This window comes from Bos mutus, chromosome 1 (assembly GCF_027580195.1).
Source record: "Bos mutus isolate GX-2022 chromosome 1, NWIPB_WYAK_1.1, whole genome shotgun sequence".
Lineage (NCBI taxonomy): Eukaryota > Metazoa > Chordata > Mammalia > Artiodactyla > Bovidae > Bos > Bos mutus.
The window spans coordinates 34871297-34897041 of record NC_091617.1 but is presented as its reverse complement, the minus strand read 5'-3'; the positions used below and the strand labels follow the sequence as shown (position 1 = coordinate 34897041).

General features: G+C 37.7%; 1 long non-coding RNA gene across 1 annotated transcript; it reads left to right on the top strand.

Moving 5' to 3' along the window:
• Positions 1–516: 516 nt before the first annotated feature.
• On the top strand, positions 517–25283 carry LOC138987640 (uncharacterized). The gene is made up of 3 exons (XR_011464032.1): positions 517–689; positions 5839–5929; positions 23409–25283. It is a non-coding gene; the product is annotated as an uncharacterized lncRNA (long non-coding RNA).
• The last annotated feature ends 462 nt before the right edge of the window (positions 25284–25745 follow it).

The window sequence follows — 25745 nt, the reverse complement described above, 5'->3', positions numbered from 1 at the left end:
AAGAACCTGAGTTCAGTAACATATATAATCCAGTTTGAAATTTTCAACTTGTAAGTTTCCAATTTGGGAGTAGGCCTTATGACTGAATAAAGCAATTTGATTTAGTAAGAAAGCCTTAGTGAGTTCAGGAAGTTGTAGGAGCCTCACACTGGTAGAATTATTTAGCTGAAAACTGGGACAAGTTGCCTGCCCTCTTATCTTCTGGGAGAGGAAAGGGGATGAAAGTGAAAATGTGAAAGTGAAAGTCACTTAGTCATGTCCAGCTCTTTGAGACCCCAGGGACTATACAATCGATGGAATTCTCCAGGCCAGAATACTATAGTGCCTAGCCTTTCCCTTCTTCAGGGGATCTTCCCAACCCAGTGATCGAACCCAGGTCTCCTGCATTGTGGGCAGATTCTTTACCAGCTGAGCCACAAGAGAAGCCCAAGAATACTGGGCTGGGTAGCCTATCCCTTCTCCAGGGAATCTTCCTGACCCAGGAATCAAACCAGGGTATCTTGCATTGCAGGTGGATTCTTTACCAACTGAGCTATCAGGGAAGCCTTAAGAAGAAACGGAAGCCCTAAGGAGAACATCTCACTGACTTAAGAACAGTCAGTGAAATGCCAAGCTACCAAGAGATGGAGCCTGGTGGCAAGGAGCTGTGACATGAGTATGGAGGACATCAGGTGCTACCCACACTCCAGGTCTTTTTTCTTGATGGTTTTTGGCTCCTAGTCAGTATTCTTCACATTGCTGTGCTTTTTGTTTTTGTTTTGTATTTTAATTTGTGCTAGCTCTTCTAGTGTCATTCAACACAAGTGTTGATTTTTGTGGATACCAGAGATAATCACTCAAGACCCATATAATTAAACTCAAAATCTACCAGATGGTTTACAGACAAGCAGTCAATTTTAAGGTAGAATTATTAAGTGAAAGAACTTTTAATAAGTGATATTAATATAGTGCTTTTCAGTTTACAATGGTCTTTCATGTTATCTCATTTGAATTTCAGCAGAGTTCTAAAAATCCTTCTCATTTACAGAGGAATAAACTGAAGCTCAACAGAGGTAAATAAATTGCTGAGGGTATTAATTACAGTTAGTAGGAGCAACTTCCTCAGCCTGTAATGAGCATATAGTAAATAGTTGCCTAAATCTTAATAAAAGTGGGGAAATATTTCTGATATTTCTGACAAGATTTCTGATTCCAAATCTTTACTATTACATTTGGTTTCATTTTTAGAAAAATATTTACACTTCTTTAATTTCTAAGACTGAACTTTACTGTTGGTGCACCAATAAAACTTTCTAATTCTTGTGATAAGATAGTTTCTAAAATTTTATGCTCAGATGCAACCTTAATATTATCATCTGAAGATTACAGCTTATTTTGGATTTCAGATCAGTCTTTAAGGTCTGTAGAGGGCACACCTACCCAGTGTTCAGTAAGGATGAGCTCTCAGCAATTCAGATTAGCTGAATTGTCCAGAGACAGAACTATGCCCAGAGCTGGACCAATCAGACACTCTTCTCCGGGACCCTTGAATATTTGAAATGAGAGATACAGACACCAGAAAAGTTGGCGGCTGAGGCCTGTTGATGGCAGTGGTCTAGGGAGCAGATTCCTGAGGATCTCAGAGCTGCCTTAGTTTCTGATGTGGTCATTCTTTCTTGGTTTTTGTGAGATATCCCAGTATCCAAACATGCTTTCTGGCCAAATTGCTATAATTAATTTCTGTTGATTGAAACCCAAAGAATCTGAATCAACAGAATATGGTAGAAAGTGCATTGAGTGTGTAGGGTATCTGGGCTGAAGTATAGAATATCATTTCATATATGAAAGATGTTAAGAGTTGGGAAAGACTAACAAAATGGTCAGGCTTCAGCAATACGTGAATGGTGAACTTCCAGATGTTCAAGGCTGTATATTGTCACCCAGCTTGTTTAACTTATATGCAGAGTACATCATGAGAAACACTGGACTGAAAGAAGCACAAGCTGGAATCAAGATTGCCAGGAGAAATATCAATAACCTCAGATATGCAGATGACACCACCCTCATGGCAGAAAGTGAAGAGGAACTAAAAAGCCTCTTGATGAAAGTGAAAGTGGAGAGTCAAAAAGTTGGCTTAAAGCTCAACATATAGAAAACGAAGATCATGGCATCTGGTCCCATCACTTCATGGCAAATAGATGGGGAAACAGTGGAAACAGTGTCACACTTTATTTCTGGGGGCTCCAAAAAAGCTGCAGATGGTGATTGCAGCCATGAAATTAAAAGACGCTTATTCCTTGGAAGGAAAGTTATGACCAACCTAGATAGCATATTCAAAAGCAGAGACGTTACTTTGCCAACAAAGGTTCGTCTAGTCAAGGCTATGGTTTTTCCAGTAGTTATGTATGGATGTGAGAGTTGGACTGTGAAGACAGCTGAGCGCCCCAAAATTGATGCTTTTGAACTGTGGTGTTGGAGAAGACTCTTGAGAGTCCCTTGGACTGCAAGGAGATCCAACCAGTCCATTCTAAAGGAGATCAGTCCTGGGGGTTCTTTGGAAGGAACGATGCTAAAGCTGAAACTCCAGTACTTTGGCCACCTCATGCAAAGAGTTGACTCATTGCAAAAGACTCTGATGCTGGGAGGGATTGGGGACAGGAGGAGAAGGGGACGACAGAGGATGAAATGGCTGGATGGCATCACTGACTCTATGGACGTGAGTCTGAGTGAACACCGGGAGTTGGTGATGGACAGGGAGGCCTGGCATGCTGCAATTCATGGGGTCGCAAAGAGTCGGACACGACTGAGCGACTGAACTGAACTGAACAATAGGCAACCAGGGAGACTCTTCCCTGCCCTCTCTGACACCACGTTGTCATTGACACATCAAAGTCAGAAACGGGAAGTCGCTCTGCCCTGATGCAAGACCACTGCATTTTCTCTACCAGTAAAGTACCAGGTGCCACACACTTTCTGTTCATGGCCATTGTTTACTGTTGTACTCACCACAGCCACCAACACTGTATGAATGGGAACCACCTGAACCATTGAACCTGCTTCTAGACCATAGCTGATTCCTGTTAGACTTGAGTTCTCACTCATCAAATCTAAATCCATCATGCCTCACATCCCTGTTCATCCCCAGTTGACAAGGCAATATAAAAAGTTAAGATATTTAGTTTCTCTGAACTCACACACTGCATCTTGCCAATAAAAATGGATGTGTTATCACATTATCACCAATAGAGCTGCTCTGAGAAGCTGTTGGACTCAGTTCTTTTTCACTCATTGCTTTCTCAGCAACAGGATTACATGGAAACTGATATGTTGCTTCACACACAAAATATATACTTCCTCTTGCTCTTTACAAAGTGAAAGTGAAGTCGCTCAGTCGTGTCCAACTCTTTGCGACCCCATGGACTGTAGCCTACCAGACTTCTCCATCCATGGAATTTTCTAGGCAAGAGTACTGGAGTGGGTTGCCATTTCCTTCTCCAGGGGATCTTCCTAACCCAGGGATTGAACCTGGGTCTCCCGAATTGCAGGTAGATGCTTTACCATCTGAGCTACCAGGGAATCACTCGCTCTTTACAATTTAGTGTTATCTTTTTCTTCTCCTGTTGAGTAGTGGTCTTGCCTGGTTTATATGTTTATTATCTTTCAGGAGAGATGGTAAGCTGATAAAAGCCAAAGGGCATAGACAGAAGAATAAATGGACTCAAATGGAAACAGTGAGGAGAATCAAAACCTATGGAAAACAGTTCATTTTAACAATGCTTCTAGTCAGTAGTAAGATTACATATGCACCCTGGCAAACAGCAGGATTTGTTTCTTGTATATGGATTGACTCCATACAAGTGAGTGGTATTCCTACAAGTGAAAATATTACTTTAGGGATACAAAAAATTAGATTTAATCATGAAATGTAAAAAAGTATATGAACAAGTGATCTTAAATCACTTAAAGTGTTACTTAGAACTGCTGCTGCTGCTGCTAAGTCACTTCAGTCGTGTCCGACTCTGTGCGACCCCATAGACAGCAGCCCACCAGGCTCCCCCGTCCCTGGGATTCTCCAGGCAAGAACACTGGAGTGGGTTGCCATTTCCTTCTCCAATGCATGAAAGTGAAAAGTGAAAGTGAAGTCGCTCAGTCGTATTCGACTCTTAGCGACCCCATGGACTGCAGCCCACCAGGCTCCTCCGTTCATAGGATTTTCCCGGCAAGAGTGCTAGAACTGCTAGAGCCATTCAAATACAGCATATTCAATTCACAAATTTCATTATGTAGCCACCCTCCCACATATGTATAATTAATTAGAAGTAAATGAGGATTATATGAACTACTTATATATGTGCATGCTCAGTCAATCTGTCATGTCCGACTCTTTGTGACCCCTATGGACTGTAACCTGGCAAGCACCTCTGTCTGTGGGATTATCCAGGCAAGAATACTGGAGTGGGTTGCCATTTCCTCCTCCAGGGAACTACTGATATAAGTACTACTAATATAAACACAATTTGTGGCATAAAAAGTGATTTTACAAAATAATTTATTAAGAAACTAGTAGAGATTATATATTTCATGATTACCTTTGATTCAAAGTTTTTAAAACATGCTTTAAAATTAATGCAGTATAGAATGACCATCTGTAAAATTCTTTATATTAATGATATATTAACGTGCTGTCAGTTCACTGAAGACCTATTTGCTATTCACTGTTCCCTGTCTTAAATACTTGTGTATGCAGTATCTAGCACTGTGCTTTATACAGGGTAGGCATCAGTGAACTTCTGTTGCATAATAAATTAGCAAATACAGTAATCCAGTCAAAATGTTTGCAAATCCCAATTTGTATTTGTACAAATAGCACAAATGGTTGGAAAGGAGAAATCATAAAAAAAATTGCAGAAAAAAGGTTCATATTTGTTCTTGCCTTTTCTTATTTTTCTGGGCTCCAAAATCACTGCAGATGGTGACTGCAACCATGAAATTAAAAGACGCTTACTCCTTGGAAGGAAAGTTATGACCAACCTAGATAGCATGTTCAAAAGCAGAGACATTACTTTGCCAACAAAGGTCCGTCTAGTCAAGGCTATGGTTTTTCCTGTGGTCATGTATGGATGTGGGAGTTGGACTGTGAAGAAGGCTGAGCGCCAAAGGATTGATGCTTTTGAACTGTGGTGTTGGAGAAGACTCTTGAGAGTCCCTTGGACTGCAAGGAGATCCAAGCAGTCCATTCTGAAGGAGATCAGCCCTGGGATTTCTTTGGAAGGAATGATGCTAAAGCTGAAACTCCAGTACTTTGGCCACCTGATGCGAAGAGTTGACTCAATGGAAAAGACTCTGATGCTGGGAGGGATTGGGGGCAGGAGGAGAAGGGGACAACAGAGGATGAGATGGCTGGATGCCATCACTAACTCGATGGACGGGAGTCTGAGTGAACTCTGGGAGTTGGTGATGGACAGGGAGGCCTGGCATGCTGCGATTCATGGGGTCGCAAAGAGTCGGACACGACTGAACGACTGATCTGATCTGATACGATTCAAAGAACAATTACTTTTATAAAATGTGGCATTTGGGAGCCTGATTTTTCTATGAAACATTGTCTGGGTCTACTTTACATGCAATTCTTTTCACTGGTGACATTCAAAATATAAACTGCTAAGTGGATTTTTTAAATTTCAACAAACCATTTTCACAAGAGGAAGACGGATAAATATGTCCTGTAATAGATGAGAAGGATCTTGTGTTCCCTTTGTTTCATAGTCTTTTCTTACCCATACTAAGAAATTATTGTCTTTTTATCATTCAGCTGTATTTTAGGCACTTTTTTTAACTATTAATTTATTTCCTTTGCAGGCCCACCAGTGATAATTTGCTCTTTTAAGAGTTTTAAAATATACCCATGGTACCCATTTTCTGCTTGACAGGACAGAACCCTTGCATCTGGGTAAGACTTCTAACTGTCATTTTTCTCTTTTATCTTTTAGTAAAAGCAATGACCAAATCTACTATTGCCCTCCTGGCTGTCACTTCACCCAGTTGTTGAATTTAACTCTAGGCCATTTAAACTAGCTTGCTTCATAGTAGATCCTGCAGGAAAATAATTAACTGAGTAATCTTCAGAATAGGAGACAGTAGTGCTAGGAAAATACATCTCTGGGAATTCCTTGGTGGTACAGTTGTTAAACTCAGCACAGGGCCTGGGTTCAATGCAATGTGGCAAAAAAAAAAAAAAAAGAGGAAAAGTCTTTTGTTAGACAGCTATGGGTAATAACACTTTTCCTATGTGACACAAGATTTTTTTCCATTTCATAAAAGTGAGTAATATGAACCCCAAGTGAACATAGTCACAATGCATATTACTGGAGAGGTCAATGAATCTTCTCTATTTTAAAGATCTTTCACAGTATAAAATCAACTGGAAAATATGTGAGCAATATTTAAGTTGGGAGAATAAGAGAAAATAAATTAATGTTACCTCATTAATGACTTCCCTGGTGGCTCAGATGGTAAAGCGTCTGCCTACAATGCGGAAGACTGGGGTTCAATCCCTGGGTCTGGAAGATCTCCTGGAGAAGGAAATGGCAACCCACTCCAGTATTCTTGCCTGGAAAATTTCATGTATGGAGGAGTGTGGGAGGCTACAGTCCATGGGGTCCCAAAGAGTCAGACACGACTAAGCGACTTCAGTTCACCTTTAATAATATATGTTCCATAATCTCTTTGAAATGTAATATGTAATAGGTGTTGTTATTGTTGTTGTTTAGTTGCTAACTCATGTCTGACTTTTTGTGACTCCATGGACTATAGACTATGTGACTACCAGGCTCCTGTGTCTATAAGATTTCCCAGGCAAGAATACTGGAGTGGGCTGCCATTTCCTTCTCCAGGGGATCTTCTCGACCCAGGGATCAAACCCGCATCACCTCCATTGCAGGCAGATTCTTTACCACTGAGCCACCAGGGAAGCGGCAGTCTAAAATACAAGAGTTAATGAGAAATATTTTATGAAAGGAGGTCCATAGAATAGGGAACATGTAAATAAACTAATAATTAGAATGCTATCAGTGTTTTTCGATAAAGAGGAAAATAAAGGCTATTGCAGCATATAGGAGAGGCACCTACCTGAAGCTGTGCTGGTAAGTGTGAGGCAAGAAAAAGATATTGTTCTCTGAAAAGTTTCGCCTATATACATATCCTACTTTTATCTGCTGGCTGAGGTCAAGTATCTGGTTAATCTGAAGTTCCTGTTGAATTTGAGAGTCAGCAATGAGTTACCTATAGGGAGGACCTTTTAAGGGAATTGTGTACATACCATCCAGAGCTCAACTACACACAGAAGATCTATCAATGCCAATTTAATCCACTTAGATACTCTCATTTCAGTAATGTCAAAGGAGTATGAATATGAATATCTGAAAGACTGTATTGTTGTATAATGCACTCATAAAAGCTCATGACTTAAAATGTAAAATGAATGTATGTGGTTTTTGAGAAATCAAAGAATATGTATTTCAAGTTAAAATTTTCACAACCTTCTGGAACTCGCCTTGCATACAAATTACATAAATATTAGTTACACATATTGCATTTGCTTTGTGTCAAATTACCAGCAAAAACTCAATTCTTATGATAAATTATAATCTCTTTACATGAAAGAGTATAAGTTAAAACCAATCAATATATACTTAAACACTAGGTATTCTGTCATTTTCTATTTTGATAGCAGCTGTTAACATAACAAAAAGAATTATGTCCTGATATGTTATACCGACTTAAACCTAGCGTTAGATACCTTCTATTGGTAGGGCAATGGCACCCCACACCAGTACTCTTGCCTGGAAAATCCCATGGACGGAGGAGCCCGGTGGGCTGCAGTCCATGGGGTCGCTAAGAGTCGAATACGACTGAGCCACTTCACTTTCACTTTTCACTTTCATGCATTGGAGAAGGAAATGGCAACCCACTCCAGTGTTCTTGCCTGGAGAATCCCAGGGACGGGGGAGCCCAGTGGGCTGCTGTCTATGGGGTGGCACAGGGTCGGACACGACTGAAGTGACTTAGCAGCAGTAGCAGCAGCATGTCATACCGACTTAAACCTAGCATTAGATACCTTCTATTGGTGGGGTACCTTCAAACACGAAAGATAAACTTTTTTCAGAATAATAATGAAAAACTCAGTTGTGTACTTAATGCAAGATTTCCTCAAAGATCAAGTATTGAGCTATGGAAAATACTGTGTAAGATAGTAAATTAAAACCTAAGGAAATGTATAATCAGAAAACAAAGATGAGAAGCAGGAGGGAATGGTATCATTTCAATATGGAAGTGCCAAAAGGATTTGGAATCAAAAAAGGATCATTGAAGTATTGAGAAAAGAGAAAAATGTGTAACATTTAAGACAATAGTATTAATATGCATATGAAGGATGAGCAGGAATAGAAGTTAGATTTTAAGAAGTTAAAAATATTTATATAGAAAATTATTATAGCCAACATAGACTAGAATCTTTGGCAAGGAGTGTGGCACAGATCATAGTAGCCACAAAACATTCATCTCCCTCCTAATTCTACCTAAAAGATTGTACTTCCAGGCTGCATTTGCAGGTCAGTAAATTCACAGGACCAAGTTCTGGCCAATGAGATATAACAGTGTTGTGAGGGATTTCCTGGATAAACCATGAAGGCTGACTGAAGAAAGCTGGTTGGGCTTTCTTTTGTCATTTTTCCTTTTTCTCCAACTACAGGTCTGGGTGCCAGTGCAATGACTAAAGTTATAGTAGCTATCCTAGGCCAACATGGTGACCTTGAAGATAAAACCTTAAACTGAGAAAGGCAGAACAGAACAGACTCGAACCAGGATTCCTGAAGACACTATGAATCTTCCACACTGGACCTAGATTTCAAGCTCAGCTTTTTTACATAAAAAAATAAACTCCTCCATGCTTAGGGAAATCTTTTTTTTTTTTTTTTTAATTTCTGTTTCATGCAGCTGAACGTAACCCTTTTGACAGAGACTGATTCTGTATCTCCAGGGCTCTTGAATTTCCTTTTATTTTTACTTTAGAAAAAAAAAATTTTTGGTTATGCCATGTAACATATAGGATCTTAATTTCCTGACCAGAGATTGGGAAATCCCCAGAGATCTTGAATTTCTATAGTGTCTACCACTAGTAGGCTTCTACAGGGAAAAAGAAAAGGAAAATATAATTTGATGCAATGAATCCTTTAAATATATCATATCAGTAAACTGTTCCACTTTTAAGTCAAGCAGATGAAGCATATCATGAATACCAATCTACTTGTTTTTTTTCCCCCTGTTAGTGAATGTACACATGGTCTTGAAGAAAGTTCCTATATCTACAGACTGACCAGTAGTATTTTGAAGCAAACAAGCTAGGTTGCACTGTGGCTATGCATAAATGACAAAATTCCCATGTCTTAAAATAAAATTTATTGCTCTCTGTACATGGCTCATGTACAGGTTCATGATGGGCCCTTTTCCATGTAGTCACTCTACACTATATGAAAAGTTTGGTTTTTTGCAAGAAGCAAAGAATGAGTTGGATAGTTGGGCACCAGTATTTACTGCTGATGATACACATCTCCCTTCATATTTAATTGGTCAGAACTAGTTATATGACCATGATTAATTTCAAAGGTAGGGAAGTATAGACTTCCTCAAATCTAGAAACAGAAGAGAACCAAATATTGGGAAACATGAATGGTATTTAATACGCTACTAAAATGTAAAAGAATCTATGTGAAAACTTTTAATGCACAATAATAATGTTTTTACCTTTTGGTCCAAAATTTCACTATAATTAATTCAATTTCTTTAGAAAGATTTTCCACCAGAAAGAAAAAATAAAAGAGTTTCAGATGATAATGTCTATAAGACTAATCTCTCTTTGGCAGGTGTGAGGCAATTTGACTGGGATACAATTCTCTTTGCTTGAGAAGATGAGACTAAATCTTAAAGATTAGCAAACACCCACATGTTCATTCATCCATTTATTTAACAGACACAGATGGAGCATCTGTTAAGCACATTTCAGATAAAACCTTCTAAAATGAGGGCATAGTGAGAAAAGTTTGAGAAGGGAAATGGGCATGATTCTAAATATTTTTAGAATTCTCTCTCAAAATATAATTTTTTTAGGAATATAGCAACTACATTATAGCCTCCAAATACTTTTAAGTTTTCAGATACCTCTTGGAAATTTATTATATCATCATGATTAAAATACTTCTGTGACATTTATTCCAACTGGGGAATTTTAAAAAAGAATACATCTGAGTAAACAAATAAGATTTTTCCACGGATAAACTCTGAAGAAGACTTTCCTGACCAGCTGACACTAGCTAGCTGCATAAACATTTTGAAATAATATAATTATGTGGCTATTTTTCACCAGATTCAAGCATTTTAATTCGAATCATCAAATTTATTTCCTTAAAATGGTATATATTGAGCTGCTCTAAATATTACTGAACCAGAATCTCTTATAAAATTTCATAGCAATATAAGGCAACATTTTTAAATAACTTGAGAAAAAAATCTATGATGGGAAGTATCTCAATAAGGAAGTTGCCAATTACGCGTTTTTGTTCTCAATGTGTTGGTGCAACATTTTTGGATTTATTTTAAAAAGCATTTTCCCAAATTCTGGTTATTTATTTAGGATAGATGGCCCAAAATAAAAATATTAGTTCAAAATGTATAAACACAAATTTAAAAGAGTAAATTCAACATAGTTTCAAGCTGCTTCCAGAAACATACTAATTTACACTCCAATATACCACCAGTATATTAATAGCTCTCATTTTAGTTTTAAAATCTTATAAAAATTATTCTATTTCTTTGTTATTTTCCCACTGCTTTTATGCTGAAAAACTCTCTCTTCAGAAATCACAGTATTTATTTATATTATATTCTAGTGATTATAATTTTGTTTTACTCTATTACTTTTCATCTATTAATAATTTACTATTTACTTTATCCATTCCTTCTTTCCTGCACAGCTTTAAATCTAGAATAGACCTTTCTCACAGTAGATATGATATAAATGTTTCTATTATAAATGATCAATACATTTGTTTTTACCTTTAAACATGAATGTGGTATGGCTTAACAGGATCTTCCAAATCAATTTTGTTTTAGACAACTGATTATTTTTTATTATAAAGCACAGTTACATTTTTTTATTTGTGTTCAAACCATTTGATTAAGAATGTCATTAACTCTTCATCCTACTAATTAAAACTGTTAACAGTCCAGTTTGTCAAGTAATATTATCAGTAGACTGTCAACAGAAAAACATTTTTATTTCAAAACTGAATGTGAGAAAACAACTTTAGCATAGCATTCCTACAATGACTTGTTCAATAGCTATTATTTCTAGTTCCTGGAAAGTAGTTGCTTTTTAGAAAGCATACAGTTTGATATCAATACAGACACCAAAGGTCAGGTAAGTTTCATAAGACCCTATAAATAGACAGTTTCAATGAATGCTAGTGCTACCAAAAAAAATGCTTTTATGCAAAGGCCCATTTTATACTGTGCTTCCCTTCTCTTTCAATGAAGTGTTGGTCCCAGACCCAGTTCTTGGATGTCTTTTCTCTATGTGTGTATTCATCCCTTGGTGATTCATTTTGTGTCTTTTTTTTTTCACCCTGCATGTATATGTCCTGATGACTTAAGTTTTTATCTCCAGATTTTTTCCTCAGGATTTCATACTTATACATAATTATTCACTCAATATCTCTCTGTGGATGTCTGATATACATCTCAAATTTAACATGTCCAAGTTCAAATTCCTATTTTTCTTTCTCCCCAAACTTGCTTGTCTTGTTGTCTTCTGTGTCTTAGTTAGTGGCAACTCTGTCCTTCTAGCTGCTCTAGATAAAACCCTAAGGCTCTCCTCAGCTCCTTGTGCTTTGTACTTACTACATCAGCAAATTCTATCGGTTCTAACTTTAAGATACATTCAGAAATGAACCCTCACTACATCCTCCATAACCTCTCCAGTCCACACCTCCATTATCTCCTGACCAGGTCAATGTTATAGTCTCATTGCTTTCCTTGCTTCAGCCCTTGTCACACTCATCAATCCAGGAGAGTGAGCCTGCTGCAACGTAAGTCCATCATCCCCCAATGATGCCCCTCCATCATTGCACCCTCCAATGACTCTCTACCTTAAGCAAAAGCTGAAGCCAGAACAATGTCAAAAAACCTGTCTATGTAGCCTAGTCTCTGACAACTCTCCCCACTCTCACCTACTTGGCACAAGCTACATGGGCCCCTTTGCTATTTTCTGGGCAGAGACAGGGAATACACCGCTTGCTTGCCCTGCCTTTAAGAATCCTTTCCCATACGTCTGCATAACTTAATTTCCATTGCCTCCTTCCAGTTTTGTTCAGATGGCATCCTCTAGGTGAGGCATTCCCTGACTCTGCTAAACTTAGGCTACTCCCCATCTTCCTTCTTTTTTTCTTTATACCATTTTTATCACCACTAAAATACTACACAATGAAGTTATTTATTTTGCTTTATACATGCCTTTTTTGCATGCACATGTAAGACAGATGTGGACAGGAATTTTCATTTATTTGATTCAACAATGGATTCCACGCATCTATCTATAAATGACATGTGTGTGTGCTTGTGCCAAGTTGCTTCAGTCACGTCTGACTCTTTGTGATCCTTTGGACTGTAGCCCACCAGGCTTGTCTGTTCAGGGGATTCTCCAGGCAAGAATATTGGAGTGGTTGGCCATGTACTCTCTTCAAGGCGACCTTCCCCACCCAGGGATGGAACCCATGTCTCTTATGTCTCCTGCATTGGCAGGCAGGTTCTTTACCACTAGTGTCGCCTGGGAAATTCATAAATGGTATACTAATTCTTAATCCAAATATTTGTATTAGGCTATTTAAACTGTTTAAAAATTATAAAACAATTTACTTTTTCTCTATGAGCTTTCATTTTTATAAACAGTCAACCAAGTCCTTTGTAAATTAATAGGTAGTCAGCTGGTTTCCATTTTATTACAAGTAAAATAAAAACTAAGAAACTGGCTACCAACAACAGATAAGTGTAAACATTTTTTAAAAGCTGTGTTAATAAAAGAATTTTGGTAGTATTTGTAGTGATCAAAGAAAAGTACACCTAAAATATACCATGGTATATTAATGATATTGATGACATAAGAACTTGGGGCATTTCCTCCTTTATATCTGAGACTAGAAAATAAATTGTTTTGATTTTCTTAGTACATTACTTGGCTTGGCTAGCACTGTTAAATGGCAATGTTTACTTGTGATATTTATTAATTTTGATGAATGAAAAATTTATAAGGTTAAAGAGGACCATTCTGTCACAGAAAACTTAATGTCAGTACTTACTTTGGGGCATATTAAGTATATTCCATGTCTTGTTTCTTACAGCAAATCTTTTTACAATTTCAGATCAAGGGGCATAGTTCTCTTGTAAGAGACTGACCAGTTACCTTAGTAGGTAAAACAATGCAGAGTAAGCAAATATCTTGTCTGAGAAATAGCTGTTAAATCAAGCTTTCAAATATCCAAAGTTCATTTTTAAAAGTATAATTTGAATTTCCCTGAGTTATTAGTAAGCAACATTACTTATATGAATAACTTCAACAGGCAAATAATTATAACTCAGAAGAATGAATAAAAATATTTATTTATATAAATCAAAAGCACTTTTAAAAAAGGTAAATGGAAATAGTCTTCAAGAAAAAAAGAAGGTGATAAGCTATCATATCTTAGTAGTAATACCAGCCAGCCTAGCACATGATAGGTAGTGATTTCATATTTTTAAATTAAAAATAAATTCATCTTCCTTATTAGATTAATTTTTTTCTAGTAAAAACTAAAGGAGTAGGAAATGGTTACCCACTCCAGTATTCTTGCCTCGAGAATTCCATGGACAGAGAAGTCTAGCAGGCTACAGTCCATGGGGCTGCAAAGAGTCGGACATGACTGAGTGACTAACACCTTCACTTTCTTCAGCGAAAACGGAAGTGTTACCCAAGAAATGAACCGTGCTGCAATAACGTACTACCTTAATCTTACTACTAATTATTAGTAAACTAGTGATTTAGCTTTATGACATGTGCCAATTTATTCCTACCCATTCTCTCTGTGTCTATAGGAAAAGCATCAGTATGAGTTAAAACCTCCAAAGGCTAAGCGACTTACCCAAGGCCTCAAGAGATTTCATATATCTGGGCCTCATTTTCTATATTTTAAAATGACAGTCTAGGACGAGAAGACGTAAGATGAATTTCAGGCTTCACCATTCCACAATTCTAACAGTCGACAATTATCCCATCTGATAAAGATCTGTATTCATCTTTCTCGGAGTTCTTTTTGCACTGTATTGTAATTTGGATTCTTTCACTTATATTATTTTTAGCTCATCTTGTTTTAATTTACTTTGTCTGAATTCTCCTTGTGACTGTGAGCACCTGGAAGTTAAGCACCATACCTGATGTGTTTATGTCCCCAGTGCTTGACACCTTACCTAGTACATGAGAGGTGTTAGTCAATGATCCACACTTGTAGAAAAGTGTGTTGGTTATGCTCTTACATTCTTTATGCTTTTTTTTTTCTGATCTTAAGTATACAAAATTCCATTAGAAAATTCTATTTTACTAGACATTTTAAGGAAGATGTCATCACTGCCCTAACACTCAGAGTAATAAAAGGAGTATGCTAAATGCAAGGCTCTTGATATTTTAAGTCTCTGGATTGGCTAAAGATCATTACTAATTCTAAAAACCCAAGTATCCCATTAAGGAGAATGTAAGGAATATTCACCAATAATAATAATAACATAATATAATACAGTGATAACATAGTGGAAAATTTAAGTACTAGGCACACAAATATGTTGTCTTTAATTCTAGTAAATATACAAAACAATTAATTTAACACATAATAATGATGCATATAATAATTTTTTTCATGAATGATACTTATACACAAGTATAAACAGTTCATATGACTATAATAATTTTTTCTTCTTTAAAAATTTTTTTCCAGTGCATAAAATCAGTATCAGTGTTGATCATTTCTCTGATATTAAATATTTGGCTATGATGGATATTTCTGCATATTCCTCTCATTTAGAGAGCATAATCTTTGGTTTTACTTTAGAATAAACAGAGTTCCTTTTTCTCCAAGAGTCCCACTCTGTCTTGCTTACACCCATTCAACTATGCATCCAGTCTATATTCATCAACTTTTTTCATCCATCTATTCTACCACTCATCATTCATACACTGATCTATCCATTCATTCATTCATTCATCAGCTAATTGTAGAGCACTTAATCTGTGCAGGGCTTACAATTGTGAGGGGGACAGACATTTAATCCAATTGTAACATACCAGGTAAGTATAATAAACAGTTTGCAAAAAAGTATATGCATCAGAAAGTTGATTTGGAATAGACAGCAAAAATTTCCAGGAAAAGGTACTAATAAGAGTTTTGGGATGGTGTGGGAAGATAGATTGGAAGAGAAGAAATGAGATGTGCAGGAGTTTAAAAGAATATGAAGACTGCATAAAGCAAACTTGCTTCTGCAAGAGGCTGTAAGTATGTATTTGGTGCTGAGGTGCTGGGGGTGGGGGCAAGAAACAGGAGGTAACAGGAATTGAGGCTTGAAAAATGGGCACCATCAGATCACGAGGGGTTCCATAGGCCATATTAAGTACTACTGAGTTAAGGTATCTTCACAGGGCTGGTAAGAGTGAATGAGCTCAAAAAGACTAATATTTTCATGTGGTCACTATATCCACTAAGAAATTAAAAATTGTTTTTGGTTTTTACTTTCAAACAAAACTGAATCAGCATTTCTATCTGACAACTGAACAGATATGTGATCTCTTAATTGAAAAAGTTATTTAAAATGATGTGATCTCTTAATTGAAAAAGTTATTTAAAACGGAAGAGCTATAAAAAAAGTTATCCTCAAATAGTTCACATATTAAATGAAGGGATTTAACTAGTAAAAATAAATCACCTAAACACAAAGCCAGTAAGACTGATTAACAATGGTTATTTGTCTGGAGGTGGATTATAGAGGACTTCTGTATTCTTGTTTATACATCCCATGGCTTCCTTGATGGCCCAGTGGTAAAGAATCCATCTGCCAACACAGCAGATGTGAGTTTGATTCCTGGGTCAGGAAGATCCCGTGGAGAAGGAAATGGCAACCCACTCCAGTATTCTTGCCTGGGAAATCCTATAGACAGAGGAGCCTGGTGGGCTACAGTCCACATGGTTGCAAACGGTTGGACACAACTTAGTGCCTAAACAACAACAACAGTATTCATAACTTTATGTCAATAATAGTACATTCATTTATTTAATCAGAAAAAGCAAAATTGTTTTCAATTTGAGGAAAAGTTTGAAAAAAATATTAATGACTTATAAAAATAAAATATTAAATTTTTAAAAGTTGAAACTTCAGCTTAATTAAATTTTAGAGAATTTAAATTTTCTTTATTGGACAAAAACATGTAGCCTTCCTTCATCAATTTCAGCAGCACTGCAAACACAAGGTCTCCTCTTATAGCTGAGCTATGATGCACTTAAACAGTTTTAATTAAATTTCACCTTAGCAACCATTCAATATTATTTGCTATAGAAATAAGAACTCAGAAATTTAAAGACACAAAATAAATCCTTTGCTTAATTAAAATGGTAGTAAACATTCACAAATAATATGAACCGGTGCAGACAAACTAATTTAGACATAACTCTTATTAATTGGATCAATCAAAACTACTGTTAAGATTCCTTTCAGATGAAGACACTGTTTTTACAACATCTTTTCTAAAATAAATGTATAACAGACTGGAGAACAGATCAAATTTTAAAATTATAATTTTTATGCCAAAAATATTTTTAATGTCATTTATAGAGTCTTAAAATCAAAGTTAGGTAGATGCAGTTTTAAATTTAAATCATTTAGTGTTCTTTCAGCTAAGGACTGAATAAAAACACAAAGAATGGCCTATCTTGGGTAATTTAACATAGTGATGTCTAGAACTGTGCCTGGCACATAAAAGGCAACCAGACAAAATGGTAGATGGCTGGTAAACCCCTTCCCTGAAGCCTGATTAGGTTCCAGTTCCCTTCCCATGCTTCACAAGGATTTCCAGGCTGCTGCTATGACTACTAGCATAGGTATTATAGTTAATGGCTCTGGGGTGAAATACACTGGCGGGTAAAGACAGGTCGTAGTTTAGTAGCACTGGCAGAAAGCATTCAGAGACCAAGAGGCCATCTGGTGTTCTCTAGCAATGTCCCAAAGTAGAGAAAATTAAAGATTTACAACAGTTTCTCTTTCCCATTTTAATTTAAGTATTTATTATTTAGCAACACAGGTGACATTTAAACAACTCTTCTAGTATATACATCTTTTGGAAGACATTCAATTCATCACGACTATAAATCATTACTCATCACACCACCTCCCAGTGTTTCTCTCCCCCCACCTCTCTTTTTTGGTGTCAGTGCTATTAACCCATATCTTATCTGTACCACATTTTATGAACTGTTAGAAATTTTTAAAAATTATCAATGTCTCAAAATCATTCTAAGGAATTTTTTAAAATGATGAGTGAGTGAGTGAAAGTCACCGAGTCGTGTCCAACTCTTTGTGACCCCATGGACTATACAGTCCATGAAATTCTCCAGGCCAGAATACTGGAATAGGCAGCCATTCCCCTCTCCAGGGGAATCTTCCCAACCCAGGGATCAAACCCAGGTCTCCCACACTACAGGGAGATTCTTTATCAGCTGAGCCACAAGAGAAGCCCTTAAAATGATGAATGTTCACTAAATAAAACTTTTTATCTATAAGCACAATATGATATATTCACTCACTTAATCTGGAAAATAACAGGCAATTTGAAGATGATAGTTGAAAACTACAAAAAGAAGAAAACACATACTGGACTTTAATTCCATTTCTCCTATAAGCTGAATTTGTTATTAAGTTGATAAAATTCAAAGATGTATTTTGTATGGTAGGGAAATCAGTGCCAACAGTCAAAAAATGTTTTAACAGGAAAGGGTAGGAAATGACATTGTTGAAGTACCTACTCTCTGCTAGAGAAACAAACCTTGTTGCTTCTGTTTTATATATAGTAGTGTGTATATATTATTTCCAACCTCCTCTTGCTGGTAAGTCCCTTCAGTCATGTCCGACTCTGTGTGACCCCAGAGACAGCAGCCCACCAGGCTCCCCGGTCCCTGGGATTCTCCAGGCAAGAACACTGGAGTGGGTTGCCATTTCCTTCTCCAGTGCATGAAAGTGAAAAGTGAAAGTGAAGTCGCTCAGTGGTATTCGACTCGTATCAACCCCATGGACTGTAGCCTACCAGGCTCCTCCGTCCATAGGATTTTCCAGGCAGGAGTACTGGAGTGGGGTGCCATTGCCTTCTCCGAATCTCCTCTTGCTGCTGCTGCTAAGTCACGTCAGTTGTGCCCGACTCTGGGGCGACCCCATAGACGGCAGCCAACCAGGCTCCCCCGTCCCTGGGATTCTCCAGGCAAGAACACTGGAGTGGGTTGCCATTTCCTTCTCCAATGCATGAAAGTGAAAAGTGAAAGTGAAATCACTCAGTCGTGTCCGACTCTTAGCCACCCCATGGACTGTAGCCTACCAGGCTCCTCCATCCATGGGATTCTCCAGGCAAGAGTACTGGAGTGAGGTGCCATTGCCTTCTCCTCTTGCTGCTGCTACTGCTCCTAAGTCGCTTCAGTCCTGTCCGACTCTGTGCGACCCCACAGATGGCAGCCCACCAGGCTTCCCCGTCCCTGGGATTCTCCAGGCAAGAACACTGGAGTGGGTTGCCATTTCCTTCTCCAATACATGAAAGTGAAAAGTGAAAGTGAAGTCGCTCAGTCGTGTCCGACTCTAGCGACCCCATGGACTGCAGCCTACCAGACTCCTCGGTCCATGGGATTTTCCAGGCAAGAGTACTGGAGTGGGTTGCCATTTCCTTCTCCAGCCTTCTCCTCTTACTCAACCATAAAAAAAGAAATAATGGCATCTGTATAAACATGGATGGACCTAAACATTATCATACTAAGTGAAGTAAGCAAAACATAGAAAGACAAATATTATATGATATCACATATATGTGAAATCTAAGAAATGATATAAATAAACTTATTTACAAAATGAAAACAGACTCACAGTTAGAGGAAACAAACTTATGGTTACCAGAGGGGATAATGGGGGTGGGAGAGGGTGAAAAGAGAGATAGTTTAGATGTTTTTAACTTCTGGTTACCTATAAAGAAATCATTGCTAGCAAAGCCAAACCCCATATCTATTTAATATTGAGTCTGTGCCCTTTTCACCACTGCTGCGTCCAAGCAGACAATCCCTTAGACTAAATACCTAATTCATCATTTTAAATCCATAGTAGTGAATAACGTATTAGTTCTATTAATTGATCCTTAATTATGAGCCATGAACCAGGCAACATGCTAACAGGTGCTATTCACACTCTTCTATTCTCTTCTCTCAAAAATTCATAGTTGTTGTTGTCCAACTCTCTGCACCAACCATGAACACGTGTGTAGCCCTTCTAATGTGTTCCTGACTATTCTCAGCACTTCACACATATTCATCCAATCCCAGGTGGCAGTGATTACTTTATCCTCATTTTAGGGTTGAGTAAACTGAGGCAGAGGAGATTAAATTTCTTGGTAAACATAACCCAGCTAGCAAATGCAGAGAAGACACTCACAATCCAGAAAGTCTGATTTCAAAGTCTTTTCTCTTTATTTTCTTATGTTGAAGATGAGCAAACAACTCAGAAAAGTTAAGTAACCAGAAGATTATTCAGGGGTAAGTGGTCAAGGAAGGCCTGTAAGATAATGTATATATGAGACTATGATTTCAAGGAACTTTACAAACCTTTGTTTATCCAACTTCATAATGAAATTAATGAGACAACTTGTAATCATTTAGAATGAATACAATCTTTGTCTTGTTAGATACTATGCAGAGCATAATGTTCTCTAAATAATGTCCTGAAATGACTCAGAATGAGTGTCTTGAAAGTGTACTGGTTACTATCATGTACTGCAAAGCACTGATCCTAAAGGGTCATTGCAAGTGTCAGTTTTTGTATTAACATACAATTTGTGTTAATAGGCTAAATGGTTCCAGGTCACTGTACTTGATAACTTCTTCCTGGTATAAAGTATTTTATGAGCCTCTGTGTGCTGTGCTGTGCTTAGTCGCACAGTTGTGTCCGACTCTTTGAACCCCAAGGACTGTAGCCCGCCAGGCTTCTCTATGCATGTAATCCTCCACATAAGAATATGGAAGAGGACAGCCATTCCCTTCTCCAAGAGATCTTGACACCGCACTTAAACCTAGCAGTCTTCTAATTTCGTATGCTGGAGTGAAGGGTCAAAAAATAGACAATTGGTTGGCATTTCTCAAAGCTACAAAACTCTGGTGTCTAAGGATGTATTAGGATTCTTTGAGGATTTTTTTTTTTAAAGGAGATCTGATGGTGTGATCAATCACTGAGAGCCAGACATCCTGGAATGTGAAATCAAGTCAGCCTTAGGAATCATCACTATGAACAAAGCTAGTGGAGGTAATGGGATTCGAGTTGAGCTATTTCAAATCCTAAAAGATGATGCTGTATAAGTGCTGCACTCAATATGTCAGCAAATGGAAAACTCAGCAGTGGCTGTAGGACTGTAAAAGGTAAGTTTTCATCCCAGTCCCAAGAAAGACAATGCCAAAGAATGTTCAAACTATTGCACAATTGCACTCATTTCACACGCTACCAAAGTAATTCTCAAAATCCTTAAAGATATGCTTCAACAGTATGTGAACCGAGAACTTCCAGATGCTCAAGCTGGATTTAGACAAGACAGAGGAATCAGAAATCAAATTACCAACAACCACTGGATTATAGAAAAACCAAGAGAATTGCAGAAAAACATCTATTTCTGCCTCATTTACTATGTTAAAGCCTTTGTGTGGATCACAGCAAACTGTGGAAAATTCTTCAAGAGATGGGAATACCAAACCATGTTACCTGTCTCCTGAGAAATCTGTATGCAGGTCAAGAACCAACAGTTAGAACCAGACATGGAACAATGGACTGGTTCCAAATTGGGAAAGGAGTAAGTCAAGGCTGTATATATGTCACCCTGCTTATATGCAAAGTACATCATGTGAAATGCTGGGCTGGAAGAAGCACAAGCTGGAATCAAGACTGCCAGGAGAAATATCAATAACCTCAGATATGCAGATGACACCACCTGTATGGTAAAAAGCGAAGAGGAACCAAAGAGCCTCTTGATGAGGATGAAATAGAGTGAAAAAGCCGGCTTAAAACTCAACATTCAGAAAACTAAGATCATGCCATCCAGTTCCATCACTTCATGACAAACATGCTGAAACAATGAAAACAGTGACAGACTATTTTGGGGGCTCCAAAATCTCTGCAGATGGTGACTGCAGCCATGAAATTAAAAGATACTTGCTCCTTGGAAGGAAAGCTATGAGCAACCTAGACAGTGGATTAAAAAGCAGAGACATTACTTTGCCAACAAAGGTCCATCTAGTCAAAGCTATGGTTTTTCCAGTAGTCATGTATGCACGTGAGAGCTGGACTATAAAGAAAGCTGAGCACCAAAGACTTGATGCTTTTGAACTGTGGTGTTGGAGAAGATTTCTGAGAGTCCCTTGGACAGCAAGGAGACCAAATCAGTCAATTGTAAAGAAAATCAACTCTGAATATTCATTGGAAGGACTGATGCTAAAGCTGAAGCTCCAATATTTGGCTGCCTGATGCAAAGACTTATGTTTGGAAAAGACCGTGATGCTGGGAAAGATTGAAGGCAAGAGGAGAAGAGGATGACAGAGATGGTTGGATGGCATCACCGACTCAATGGACATCAGTTTGAGCAAGTTCTGGGAGTTGGGTGATGGACAGGGAAGCCTGGCGTGCTGCATTCGATGGGATCACAAAGAATCGGACATGACCGAGCAACTGAACTGACTGAACTGAACTAAGCAACTGAAAAACAACAACAAAATGAATTGCTCAAATTTATGCACTATGATTTCTGGGTATTATTATACATGAAATCTTTTTTTGAATGTGAACAGATACATGCATATACTAGAGTTAATGCTTGTGCTTCCTTGGTACCAACAATTTTGATTGTTTAGAAGTCTTTTTATCTTTCAATTATGCTTGGTAGGTTTTGGGTTCCAAATAAGTGACTTCCAGGCAAAAACATTATTAATGTTATACTGATAAATACATCACGGACTCCCTAGGTACATTGTTACTGGACTAGAAATAAAAGAGCATCTGGACCAAATCCTTTTATATTTTCAGCACTGTCTTTTACCAGTTAAGAAAATTTATCAGCTGTTTTTACAAATGTTTTTAATTCATACCATAAATATTCTTCTATATTTATAATCAATCATACTTAATATGGTCAAGAATTTCCAAGTTCATCAATGCTCCTGAATGTCTGGCATTGCCTAAATATGTTTTATAAATAATCTTAGTCAACCTGCTCAATTTATTTTTATACATTTTGATGACTTACTAGAATGTTATATAAAAGAGATTTAGATAATAATCTATTCAAATATATGGACTTTTCCTAGGTGGCATAGTAAAGAATCCACCTGCCAATGCAGGGATGCAAGTAGATGTGGGTTCAATCCCTGGGTTGGGAAGATCCCCTGGAGTAGGAAATGGCAACTGACTTCAGCATTCTTATCTGGAAAATTCCATGGATAGAGGAGCCTGGTAGACTATATAGTCCAGGGGGCCACAGCGTCAGACATGACTGAGCCCACAGCAGACACTGCTGCTGCTAAGTCGCTTCAATCATGTCCGACTCTGTGTGACCCCATAGACAGCAGCCCACCAGGCTCCTCCGTCCCTGGGATTCTCCAGGCAAGAACACTGGAGTGGGTTGCCATTTCCTTCTCCAATGCATGAAAGTGAAAGTGAAGTCGCTCAGTCGTGTCCAACTCGCAGCGACCCCATGGACTGCAGCCCACCAGGCTCCTCCGTCCATGGGATTTTCCAGGCAAGAGTACTGGAGTGGGGTGCCATTACCTTCTCCAACAGCAGACACACACACATTCAAATATGCAATGCCTGGACTGAAAATGTTTTTAATATTTAGTCCTATGCCATAAAATTTTTATATCACTGACACTGATCAACTAAAGGTTAGATTACTGTTTAGACAATATGTTAGTCACAAGTTTATACAAGCAAGATGTCAATAAAACTATGTACCTCTACATTCAAGTGAAAAGAGTAAACTATTTTAAAAAGTTTTACAACTCTTTTATCAATTCTTTTTGCTTCAGTTCAGTTCAGTTCAGTCGCTCAGTCGTGTCCAACTCTTTGTGACCCCATGAATTGCAGCACGCCAGGCCTCCCTGTCCATCACCAACTCCCGGTGTTCACTCAAACTCACGTCCATCGAGTCGGTGATGCCATCCAGCCATCTCATCCTCTGTCGTCCCCTTTTCCTCCTGCCCCCAATCCCTCCCAGCATCAGAGTCTTTTCCAATGAGTCAACTCTTTGCATGAGGTGGCCAAAGTACTGGGGTTTCAGCTTTAGCATCGTTCCTTCCAAAGAACACCCAGGACTGATCTCCTTCAGAATGGACTGGTTGGATCTCCTTGCAGTCCAAGGGACTCTCAAGAGGTCCAGATGAGTACTAACTGCTCTTCATTGGAGGGCAAATGAAAACCAAATAAAGTCCCCAAAATGTGCACAATAATACAATTTTGCTTTATTTTTAAAATGTTACATTTGAGTATGTGTTGAGATGGTAGCTCAACAGGAAGATGATGTTGATTTAAAATGTCTGTTTTCCCCACCTCCTGGCATTCTACAGTAGCCAAAAAAGATGAATAACAAACAATGCTAATTGTAGTGTTGATAACTGAGTTTAAAATTCCCCAAAATAATTATGTCTTGATGAACAGAACAAAGAACTTGAGACACATGGCATAATGATTAATTGGAGTCTGGAACAGGTAATTTTATGGGCATTCCTCCATGGAAAAAAAAGCTAAATGGGTGACATATATTGAGAAGCAGCAATGGATTAGTAAAAATGACCTTAAGTGATGATGAGTCTGACTGGTAAGCAAGTAAAACATATAGAGGGTTCAGAAATCAACCAGGTAACAAGCAGATTATTTTCAGTTTGCATAGGGATACCAAGTCTCAACTCTTTTAGACATTGAAATGCTATGTTTTTATAAGAAAGGACCATTATTAAAAATATGCTAACTAAATCATCCTGAAAGATGAACCCAGATTCCCATATGCTGGTATCTTTGCTTACTAACATCATAAATCCAGCCTGTTTTGCATTCTTCCCTGTAGTCAGCAAATGACTCTCTATGTCATTCATAGCAGTAGAAATGTTACATATTATTGAGAAAATAAGGAAGTAAGACATGTATTTATGTTAAATTTAGGAATAGGTTTTATAATCTGCATGGTAACTTGTGTGTGTTTTGTTCATTAACTGTGTAAATGTTGAAGATAATTGAACATTAGAGAATCTGTCATGTTGAATTTGTCATCTTAATGTAAATGTTTAAGAAAATGTGATTGATATTAAACTTATGGGTTTTAATTTGGGATTTTCAGGATTATTTATTTGGTATTAGAATTTTGATTTTAAGATGAAATAATAAAAGGTACACATTTTGTTCTTATGATTTTAAATTCATAACTGTAAGATAAGTTGTTTGTATACAATATATGTTTAACTATTTGATAGTTTAATATTCTAGAAATTTAGACTTCTTCTGTTAGTTGAACTGTTAGTTGCTTAGTCGTGTTCAACTCTTGCGACCCGATGAACTGTAACCCACCAAGCTCCTCTATCCATGGGATTGTTCAGGCAAGAATACTTGAGTGAGTCACCATTTCCTTCTCCAGGGGATCTTCCCAACCCAGGAATCGAACACACAACTCTTCTGTCTCCTGCAATGGCAGGCGGGTTCATTACCACGAGTGCCGCCTGGGAAGCCCTCTTACATTTAAAGTGGTTAAATGTTAAATGTTTTAAAGATTCATAAACCTTTCTTGTTAGGTGTTTGAAATGATGGAGGGATTTGGATGAGTTAAAATTTGTAATAACAATCTAAAATGTCTAAGGAAACTGAATTAATCAGATTTATAAGTGATGCCAAATATTTAGGGGAAATTAATCTGTCAAACTTACAAGTCAATTGAGCATTGATTAAAGAATAAGGAAAAATTGCATGTTTTTCATTTTAACAAAAATATTAGAATTATAAGTGCGTTTATCAGAATTTCTCTTTGCAGATTTAAGACCTGATTTAAACTGTAATTTTAATAAGTTGAATGCAAATTAAAATATGAAGAACTACAACCATTTTTTCTCTGCGTGAAGACACTCAGTCATGTTTGACTCCTTGTGAGCCTATGGCCTGTAGCCCGCCAGGCTCCTCTGCCCATTGGGATTCTCCAGACAAGAATACTGGAATGGGTTGTCACTTCTTCTCCAGGGGATTTTCCCACTGAGAGATCAAACCCGGGTCTCCCACATTGGAGGCAGACTCCTTACCCCTCTGAACTACCAGGGAAGCCCCAGTGTATGTATGCACACATATTTTTCCTGGGCATTAAGAAATAATTGCGTTGAGGTATAGTG